The sequence below is a fragment of the Melanostigma gelatinosum genome (assembly GCF_949748355.1).
Source record: "Melanostigma gelatinosum genome assembly, chromosome: 14".
Classification (NCBI taxonomy): Eukaryota; Metazoa; Chordata; class Actinopteri; order Perciformes; family Zoarcidae; genus Melanostigma; species Melanostigma gelatinosum.
The window spans coordinates 6,810,103-6,821,831 of record NC_136647.1 but is presented as its reverse complement, the minus strand read 5'-3'; positions in this window follow the sequence as shown (position 1 = coordinate 6,821,831).

Here is an 11,729-nt window from a genome sequence, read left to right as displayed (position 1 = left end):
GTATCCTTAGGTCGCTGGTTCAATTCTGGCTCGAAGGATGTACTTATTGTTGTTGTCTGTTCAGACTGGATAGACGTGCCTCATTATCAGAAATCAAGTGCAGTTCATCGGCAATAATTGAATTTGTAACTTTGCAAGAGTTTTAAACAAGCATGTACGAAGACAAAGGGAGATGGCTGTTTTTTGATGTTTGACTCTTTGCATTGTTGAGTGTTTGGAAAACAAAATTTGGTTTGGCATCAGTTTCAGCCTCGATACATACGCTGAAAAAGTATGAGTCTCTGGCTCCCTTCGATAGCTCAGTTGGTAGAGTGGAGGACTGTAGGCTGATGATTCCCAGGAGAACATATGCAGGTATCCTTAGGTCGCTGGTTCAATTCCGGCTCGAAGGATGTGCTTATTGTTGTTGTCTGTTCAGACTGGATAGACGGGCCTCATTATCAGAAATCAAGTGCAGTTCATCGGCAATAATTGAATTTGTAACTTTTCAACAATTGCTCCCTTCGATAGCTCAGTTGGTAGAGCGGAGGACTGTAGGCTGATGATTCCCAGGAGAACATATGCAGGTATCCTTAGGTCGCTGGTTCAATTCCGGCTCGAAGGATGTGCTTATTGTTGTTGTCTGTTCAGACTGGATAGATGGGCATTATTATCAGGAATCAAGTGCAGGTCATCGGCAACAATTTAATTTGTAACTTTGCAAGAGTTTTAAACAAGCATGTACGAAGACAAAGGGAGATGGCTGTTTTTTGATGTTTGACTCTTTGCATTGTTGAGTGTTTGGAAAACAAAATTTGGTTTGGCATCAGTTTCAGCCTCGATACATACGCTGAAAAAGTATGAGTCTCTGGCTCCCTTCGATAGCTCAGTTGGTAGAGCGGAGGACTGTAGGCTGATGATTCCCAGGAGAACATATGCAGGTATCCTTAGGTCGCTGGTTCAATTCCGGCTCGAAGGATGTGCTTATTGTTGTTGTCTGTTCAGACTGGATAGATGGGCATTATTATCAGGAATCAAGTGCAGGTCATCGGCAACAATTGAATTTGTAACTTTGCAAGAGTTTTAAACAAGCATGTACGAAGACAAAGGGAGATGGCTGTTTTTTGATGTTTGACTCTTTGCATTGTTGAGTGTTTGGAAAACAAAATTTGGTTTGGCATCAGTTTCAGCCTCGATACATACGCTGAAAAAGTATGAGTCTCTGGCTCCCTTCGATAGCTCAGTTGGTAGAGCGGAGGACTGTAGGCTGATGATTCCCAGGAGAACATATGCAGGTATCCTTAGGTCGCTGGTTCAATTCTGGCTCGAAGGATGTGCTTATTGTTGTTGTCTGTTCAGACTGGATAGACGGGCCTCATTATCAGAAATCAAGTGCAGTTCATCGGCAATAATTGAATTTGTAACTTTTCAACAATTGCTCCCTTCGATAGCTCAGTTGGTAGAGCGGAGGACTGTAGGCTGATGATTCCCAGGAGAACATATGCAGGTATCCTTAGGTCGCTGGTTCAATTCCGGCTCGAAGGATGTGCTTATTGTTGTTGTCTGTTCAGACTGGATAGATGGGCATTATTATCAGGAATCAAGTGCAGGTCATCGGCAACAATTGAATTTGTAACTTTGCAAGAGTTTTAAACAAGCATGTACGAAGACAAAGGGAGATGGCTGTTTTTTGATGTTTGACTCTTTGCATTGTTGAGTGTTTGGAAAACAAAATTTGGTTTGGCATCAGTTTCAGCCTCGATACATACGCTGAAAAAGTATGAGTCTCTGGCTCCCTTCGATAGCTCAGTTGGTAGAGCGGAGGACTGTAGGCTGATGATTCCCAGGAGAACATATGCAGGTATCCTTAGGTCGCTGGTTCAATTCCGGCTCGAAGGATGTGCTTATTGTTGTTGTCTGTTCAGACTGGATAGATGGGCATTATTATCAGGAATCAAGTGCAGGTCATCGGCAACAATTTAATTTGTAACTTTGCAAGAGTTTTAAACAAGCATGTACGAAGACAAAGGGAGATGGCTGTTTTTTGATGTTTGACTCTTTGCATTGTTGAGTGTTTGGAAAACAAAATTTGGTTTGGCATCAGTTTCAGCCTCGATACATACGCTGAAAAAGTATGAGTCTCTGGCTCCCTTCGATAGCTCAGTTGGTAGAGCGGAGGACTGTAGGCTGATGATTCCCAGGAGAACATATGCAGGTATCCTTAGGTCGCTGGTTCAATTCTGGCTCGAAGGATGTGCTTATTGTTGTTGTCTGTTCAGACTGGATAGATGGGCATTATTATCAGGAATCAAGTGCAGGTCATCGGCAACAATTGAATTTGTAACTTTGCAAGAGTTTTAAACAAGCATGTACGAAGACAAAGGGAGATGGCTGTTTTTTGATGTTTGACTCTTTGCATTGTTGAGTGTTTGGAAAACAAAATTTGGTTTGGCATCAGTTTCAGCCTCGATACATACGCTGAAAAAGTATGAGTCTCTGGCTCCCTTCGATAGCTCAGTTGGTAGAGCGGAGGACTGTAGGCTGATGATTCCCAGGAGAACATATGCAGGTATCCTTAGGTCGCTGGTTCAATTCCGGCTCGAAGGATGTGCTTATTGTTGTTGTCTGTTCAGACTGGATAGACGGGCCTCATTATCAGAAATCAAGTGCAGTTCATCGGCAATAATTGAATTTGTAACTTTTCAACAATTGCTCCCTTCGATAGCTCAGTTGGTAGAGCGGAGGACTGTAGGCTGATGATTCCCAGGAGAACATATGCAGGTATCCTTAGGTCGCTGGTTCAATTCCGGCTCGAAGGATGTGCTTATTGTTGTTGTCTGTTCAGACTGGATAGATGGGCATTATTATCAGGAATCAAGTGCAGGTCATCGGCAACAATTGAATTTGTAACTTTGCAAGAGTTTTAAACAAGCATGTACGAAGACAAAGGGAGATGGCTGTTTTTTGATGTTTGACTCTTTGCATTGTTGAGTGTTTGGAAAACAAAATTTGGTTTGGCATCAGTTTCAGCCTCGATACATACGCTGAAAAAGTATGAGTCTCTGGCTCCCTTCGATAGCTCAGTTGGTAGAGCGGAGGACTGTAGGCTGATGATTCCCAGGAGAACATATGCAGGTATCCTTAGGTCGCTGGTTCAATTCCGGCTCGAAGGATGTGCTTATTGTTGTTGTCTGTTCAGACTGGATAGATGGGCATTATTATCAGGAATCAAGTGCAGGTCATCGGCAACAATTGAATTTGTAACTTTGCAAGAGTTTTAAACAAGCATGTACGAAGACAAAGGGAGATGGCTGTTTTTTGATGTTTGACTCTTTGCATTGTTGAGTGTTTGGAAAACAAAATTTGGTTTGGCATCAGTTTCAGCCTCGATACATACGCTGAAAAAGTATGAGTCTCTGGCTCCCTTCGATAGCTCAGTTGGTAGAGCGGAGGACTGTAGGCTGATGATTCCCAGGAGAACATATGCAGGTATCCTTAGGTCGCTGGTTCAATTCGGGCTCGAAGGATGTGCTTATTGTTGTTGTCTGTTCAGACTGGATAGATGGGCATTATTATCAGGAATCAAGTGCAGGTCATCGGCAACAATTGAATTTGTAACTTTGCAAGAGTTTTAAACAAGCATGTACGAAGACAAAGGGAGATGGCTGTTTTTTGATGTTTGACTCTTTGCATTGTTGAGTGTTTGGAAAACAAAATTTGGTTTGGCATCAGTTTCAGCCTCGATACATACGCTGAAAAAGTATGAGTCTCTGGCTCCCTTCGATAGCTCAGTTGGTAGAGCGGAGGACTGTAGGCTGATGATTCCCAGGAGAACATATGCAGGTATCCTTAGGTCGCTGGTTCAATTCCGGCTCGAAGGATGTGCTTATTGTTGTTGTCTGTTCAGACTGGATAGATGGGCATTATTATCAGGAATCAAGTGCAGGTCATCGGCAACAATTGAATTTGTAACTTTGCAAGAGTTTTAAACAAGCATGTACGAAGACAAAGGGAGATGGCTGTTTTTTGATGTTTGACTCTTTGCATTGTTGAGTGTTTGGAAAACAAAATTTGGTTTGGCATCAGTTTCAGCCTCGATACATACGCTGAAAAAGTATGAGTCTCTGGCTCCCTTCGATAGCTCAGTTGGTAGAGCGGAGGACTGTAGGCTGATGATTCCCAGGAGAACATATGCAGGTATCCTTAGGTCGCTGGTTCAATTCCGGCTCGAAGGATGTGCTTATTGTTGTTGTCTGTTCAGACTGGATAGACGGGCCTCATTATCAGAAATCAAGTGCAGTTCATCGGCAATAATTGAATTTGTAACTTTTCAACAATTGCTCCCTTCGATAGCTCAGTTGGTAGAGCGGAGGACTGTAGGCTGATGATTCCCAGGAGAACATATACAGGTATCCTTAGGTCGCTGGTTCAATTCTGGCTCGAAGGATGTACTTATTGTTGTTGTCTGTTCAGACTGGATAGACGTGCCTCATTATCAGAAATCAAGTGCAGTTCATCGGCAATAATTGAATTTGTAACTTTGCAAGAGTTTTAAACAAGCATGTACGAAGACAAAGGGAGATGGCTGTTTTTTGATGTTTGACTCTTTGCATTGTTGAGTGTTTGGAAAACAAAATTTGGTTTGGCATCAGTTTCAGCCTCGATACATACGCTGAAAAAGTATGAGTCTCTGGCTCCCTTCGATAGCTCAGTTGGTAGAGCGGAGGACTGTAGGCTGATGATTCCCAGGAGAACATATGCAGGTATCCTTAGGTCGCTGGTTCAATTCCGGCTCGAAGGATGTGCTTATTGTTGTTGTCTGTTCAGACTGGATAGATGGGCATTATTATCAGGAATCAAGTGCAGGTCATCGGCAACAATTGAATTTGTAACTTTGCAAGAGTTTTAAACAAGCATGTACGAAGACAAAGGGAGATGGCTGTTTTTTGATGTTTGACTCTTTGCATTGTTGAGTGTTTGGAAAACAAAATTTGGTTTGGCATCAGTTTCAGCCTCGATACATACGCTGAAAAAGTATGAGTCTCTGGCTCCCTTCGATAGCTCAGTTGGTAGAGCGGAGGACTGTAGGCTGATGATTCCCAGGAGAACATATGCAGGTATCCTTAGGTCGCTGGTTCAATTCCGGCTCGAAGGATGTGCTTATTGTTGTTGTCTGTTCAGACTGGATAGATGGGCATTATTATCAGGAATCAAGTGCAGGTCATCGGCAACAATTGAATTTGTAACTTTGCAAGAGTTTTAAACAAGCATGTACGAAGACAAAGGGAGATGGCTGTTTTTTGATGTTTGACTCTTTGCATTGTTGAGTGTTTGGAAAACAAAATTTGGTTTGGCATCAGTTTCAGCCTCGATACATACGCTGAAAAAGTATGAGTCTCTGGCTCCCTTCGATAGCTCAGTTGGTAGAGCGGAGGACTGTAGGCTGATGATTCCCAGGAGAACATATGCAGGTATCCTTAGGTCGCTGGTTCAATTCCGGCTCGAAGGATGTGCTTATTGTTGTTGTCTGTTCAGACTGGATAGACGGGCCTCATTATCAGAAATCAAGTGCAGTTCATCGGCAATAATTGAATTTGTAACTTTTCAACAATTGCTCCCTTCGATAGCTCAGTTGGTAGAGCGGAGGACTGTAGGCTGATGATTCCCAGGAGAACATATGCAGGTATCCTTAGGTCGCTGGTTCAATTCCGGCTCGAAGGATGTGCTTATTGTTGTTGTCTGTTCAGACTGGATAGACGGGCCTCATTATCAGAAATCAAGTGCAGTTCATCGGCAATAATTGAATTTGTAACTTTTCAACAATTGCTCCCTTCGATAGCTCAGTTGGTAGAGCGGAGGACTGTAGGCTGATGATTCCCAGGAGAACATATACAGGTATCCTTAGGTCGCTGGTTCAATTCTGGCTCGAAGGATGTACTTATTGTTGTTGTCTGTTCAGACTGGATAGACGTGCCTCATTATCAGAAATCAAGTGCAGTTCATCGGCAATAATTGAATTTGTAACTTTGCAAGAGTTTTAAACAAGCATGTACGAAGACAAAGGGAGATGGCTGTTTTTTGATGTTTGACTCTTTGCATTGTTGAGTGTTTGGAAAACAAAATTTGGTTTGGCATCAGTTTCAGCCTCGATACATACGCTGAAAAAGTATGAGTCTCTGGCTCCCTTCGATAGCTCAGTTGGTAGAGTGGAGGACTGTAGGCTGATGATTCCCAGGAGAACATATGCAGGTATCCTTAGGTCGCTGGTTCAATTCCGGCTCGAAGGATGTGCTTATTGTTGTTGTCTGTTCAGACTGGATAGACGGGCCTCATTATCAGAAATCAAGTGCAGTTCATCGGCAATAATTGAATTTGTAACTTTTCAACAATTGCTCCCTTCGATAGCTCAGTTGGTAGAGCGGAGGACTGTAGGCTGATGATTCCCAGGAGAACATATACAGGTATCCTTAGGTCGCTGGTTCAATTCTGGCTCGAAGGATGTACTTATTGTTGTTGTCTGTTCAGACTGGATAGACGTGCCTCATTATCAGAAATCAAGTGCAGTTCATCGGCAATAATTGAATTTGTAACTTTGCAAGAGTTTTAAACAAGCATGTACGAAGACAAAGGGAGATGGCTGTTTTTTGATGTTTGACTCTTTGCATTGTTGAGTGTTTGGAAAACAAAATTTGGTTTGGCATCAGTTTCAGCCTCGATACATACGCTGAAAAAGTATGAGTCTCTGGCTCCCTTCGATAGCTCAGTTGGTAGAGTGGAGGACTGTAGGCTGATGATTCCCAGGAGAACATATGCAGGTATCCTTAGGTCGCTGGTTCAATTCCGGCTCGAAGGATGTGCTTATTGTTGTTGTCTGTTCAGACTGGATAGACGGGCCTCATTATCAGAAATCAAGTGCAGTTCATCGGCAATAATTGAATTTGTAACTTTTCAACAATTGCTCCCTTCGATAGCTCAGTTGGTAGAGCGGAGGACTGTAGGCTGATGATTCCCAGGAGAACATATACAGGTATCCTTAGGTCGCTGGTTCAATTCTGGCTCGAAGGATGTACTTATTGTTGTTGTCTGTTCAGACTGGATAGACGTGCCTCATTATCAGAAATCAAGTGCAGTTCATCGGCAATAATTGAATTTGTAACTTTGCAAGAGTTTTAAACAAGCATGTACGAAGACAAAGGGAGATGGCTGTTTTTTGATGTTTGACTCTTTGCATTGTTGAGTGTTTGGAAAACAAAATTTGGTTTGGCATCAGTTTCAGCCTCGATACATACGCTGAAAAAGTATGAGTCTCTGGCTCCCTTCGATAGCTCAGTTGGTAGAGTGGAGGACTGTAGGCTGATGATTCCCAGGAGAACATATGCAGGTATCCTTAGGTCGCTGGTTCAATTCCGGCTCGAAGGATGTGCTTATTGTTGTTGTCTGTTCAGGCTGGATAGACGGGCCTCATTATCAGAAATCAAGTGCAGTTCATCGGCAATAATTGAATTTGTAACTTTTCAACAATTGCTCCCTTCGATAGCTCAGTTGGTAGAGCGGAGGACTGTAGGCTGATGATTCCCAGGAGAACATATACAGGTATCCTTAGGTCACTGGTTCAATTCTGGCTCGAAGGATGTACTTATTGTTGTTGTCTGTTCAGACTGGATAGACGTGCCTCATTATCAGAAATCAAGTGCAGTTCATCGGCAATAATTGAATTTGTAACTTTGCAAGAGTTTTAAACAAGCATGTACGAAGACAAAGGGAGATGGCTGTTTTTTGATGTTTGACTCTTTGCATTGTTGAGTGTTTGGAAAACAAAATTTGGTTTGGCATCAGTTTCAGCCTCGATACATACGCTGAAAAAGTATGAGTCTCTGGCTCCCTTCGATAGCTCAGTTGGTAGAGTGGAGGACTGTAGGCTGATGATTCCCAGGAGAACATATGCAGGTATCCTTAGGTCGCTGGTTCAATTCCGGCTCGAAGGATGTGCTTATTGTTGTTGTCTGTTCAGACTGGATAGACGGGCCTCATTATCAGAAATCAAGTGCAGTTCATCGGCAATAATTGAATTTGTAACTTTGCAAGAGTTTTAAACAAGCATGTACGAAGACAAAGGGAGATGGCTGTTTTTTGATGTTTGACTCTTTGCATTGTTGAGTGTTTGGAAAACAAAATTTGGTTTGGCATCAGTTTCAGCCTCGATACATACGCTGAAAAAGTATGAGTCTCTGGCTCCCTTCGATAGCTCAGTTGGTAGAGCGGAGGACTGTAGGCTGATGATTCCCAGGAGAACATATGCAGGTATCCTTAGGTCGCTGGTTCAATTCGGGCTCGAAGGATGTGCTTATTGTTGTTGTCTGTTCAGACTGGATAGATGGGCATTATTATCAGGAATCAAGTGCAGGTCATCGGCAACAATTGAATTTGTAACTTTGCAAGAGTTTTAAACAAGCATGTACGAAGACAAAGGGAGATGGCTGTTTTTTGATGTTTGACTCTTTGCATTGTTGAGTGTTTGGAAAACAAAATTTGGTTTGGCATCAGTTTCAGCCTCGATACATACGCTGAAAAAGTATGAGTCTCTGGCTCCCTTCGATAGCTCAGTTGGTAGAGCGGAGGACTGTAGGCTGATGATTCCCAGGAGAACATATGCAGGTATCCTTAGGTCGCTGGTTCAATTCCGGCTCGAAGGATGTGCTTATTGTTGTTGTCTGTTCAGACTGGATAGACGGGCCTCATTATCAGAAATCAAGTGCAGTTCATCGGCAATAATTGAATTTGTAACTTTTCAACAGTTGCTCGCTTCGATAGCTCAGTTGGTAGAGCGGAGGACTGTAGGCTGATGATTCCCAGGAGAACATATACAGGTATCCTTAGGTCGCTGGTTCAATTCTGGCTCGAAGGATGTACTTATTGTTGTTGTCTGTTCAGACTGGATAGACGTGCCTCATTATCAGAAATCAAGTGCAGTTCATCGGCAATAATTGAATTTGTAACTTTGCAAGAGTTTTAAACAAGCATGTACGAAGACAAAGGGAGATGGCTGTTTTTTGATGTTTGACTCTTTGCATTGTTGAGTGTTTGGAAAACAAAATTTGGTTTGGCATCAGTTTCAGCCTCGATACATACGCTGAAAAAGTATGAGTCTCTGGCTCCCTTCGATAGCTCAGTTGGTAGAGTGGAGGACTGTAGGCTGATGATTCCCAGGAGAACATATGCAGGTATCCTTAGGTCGCTGGTTGAATTCCGGCTCGAAGGATGTGCTTATTGTTGTTGTCTGTTCAGACTGGATAGACGGGCCTCATTATCAGAAATCAAGTGCAGTTCATCGGCAATAATTGAATTTGTAACTTTTCAACAATTGCTCCCTTCGATAGCTCAGTTGGTAGAGCGGAGGACTGTAGGCTGATGATTCCCAGGAGAACATATACAGGTATCCTTAGGTCACTGGTTCAATTCTGGCTCGAAGGATGTACTTATTGTTGTTGTCTGTTCAGACTGGATAGACGTGCCTCATTATCAGAAATCAAGTGCAGTTCATCGGCAATAATTGAATTTGTAACTTTGCAAGAGTTTTAAACAAGCATGTACAAAGACAAAGGGAGATGGCTGTTTTTTGATGTTTGACTCTTTGCATTGTTGAGTGTTTGGAAAACAAAATTTGGTTTGGCATCAGTTTCAGCCTCGATACATACGCTGAAAAAGTATGAGTCTCTGGCTCCCTTCGATAGCTCAGTTGGTAGAGCGGAGGACTGTAGGCTGATGATTCCCAGGAGAACATATGCAGGTATCCTTAGGTCGCTGGTTCAATTCCGGCTCGAAGGATGTGCTTATTGTTGTTGTCTGTTCAGACTGGATAGACGGGCCTCATTATCAGAAATCAAGTGCAGTTCATCGGCAATAATTGAATTTGTAACTTTTCAACAATTGTTCCCTTCGATAGCTCAGTTGGTAGAGCGGAGGACTGTAGGCTGATGATTCCCAGGAGAACATATACAGGTATCCTTAGGTCGCTGTTTCAATTCTGGCTCGAAGGATGTACTTATTGTTGTTGTCTGTTCAGACTGGATAGACGTGCCTCATTATCAGAAATCAAGTGCAGTTCATCGGCAATAATTGAATTTGTAACTTTGCAAGAGTTTTAAACAAGCATGTACGAAGACAAAGGGAGATGGCTGTTTTTTGATGTTTGACTCTTTGCATTGTTGAGTGTTTGGAAAACAAAATTTGGTTTGGCATCAGTTTCAGCCTCGATACATACGCTGAAAAAGTATGAGTCTCTGGCTCCCTTCGATAGCACAGTTGGTAGAGCGGAGGACTGTAGGCTCATGATTCCCAGGAGAACATATACAGGTATCCTTAGGTCGCTGGTTCAATTCTGGCTCGAAGGATGTACTTATTGTTGTTGTCTGTTCAGACTGGATAGACGTGCCTCATTATCAGAAATCAAGTGCAGTTCATCGGCAATAATTGAATTTGTAACTTTGCAAGAGTTTTAAACAAGCATGTACGAAGACAAAGGGAGATGGCTGTTTTTTGATGTTTGACTCTTTGCATTGTTGAGTGTTTGGAAAACAAAATTTGGTTTGGCATCAGTTTCAGCCTCGATACATACGCTGAAAAAGTATGAGTCTCTGGCTCCCTTCGATAGCTCAGTTGGTAGAGCGGAGGACTGTAGGCTGATGATTCCCAGGAGAACATATGCAGGTATCCTTAGGTCGCTGGTTCAATTCCGGCTCGAAGGATGTGCTTATTGTTGTTGTCTGTTCAGACTGGATAGACGGGCCTCATTATCAGAAATCAAGTGCAGTTCATCGGCAATAATTGAATTTGTAACTTTTCAACAATTGCTCCCTTCGATAGCTCAGTTGGTAGAGCGGAGGACTGTAGGCTGATGATTCCCAGGAGAACATATACAGGTATCCTTAGGTCGCTGGTTCAATTCTGGCTCGAAGGATGTACTTATTGTTGTTGTCTGTTCAGACTGGATAGACGTGCCTCATTATCAGAAATCAAGTGCAGTTCATCGGCAATAATTGAATTTGTAACTTTGCAAGAGTTTTAAACAAGCATGTACGAAGACAAAGGGAGATGGCTGTTTTTTGATGTTTGACTCTTTGCATTGTTGAGTGTTTGGAAAACAAAATTTGGTTTGGCATCAGTTTCAGCCTCGATACATACGCTGAAAAAGTATGAGTCTCTGGCTCCCTTCGATAGCTCAGTTGGTAGAGCGGAGGACTGTAGGCTGATGATTCCCAGGAGAACATATACAGGTATCCTTAGGTCGCTGTTTCAATTCTGGCTCGAAGGATGTACTTATTGTTGTTGTCTGTTCAGACTGGATAGACGTGCCTCATTATCAGAAATCAAGTGCAGTTCATCGGCAATAATTGAATTTGTAACTTTGCAAGAGTTTTAAACAAGCATGTACGAAGACAAAGGGAGATGGCTGTTTTTTGATGTTTGACTCTTTGCATTGTTGAGTGTTTGGAAAACAAAATTTGGTTTGGCATCAGTTTCAGCCTCGATACATACGCTGAAAAAGTATGAGTCTCTGGCTCCCTTCGATAGCTCAGTTGGTAGAGCGGAGGACTGTAGGCTGATGATTCCCAGGAGAACATATACAGGTATCCTTAGGTCGCTGGTTCAATTCTGGCTCGAAGGATGTACTTATTGTTGTTGTCTGTTCAGACTGGATAGATGGGCATTATTATCAGGAATCAAGTGCAGGTCATCGGCAACAATTGAAT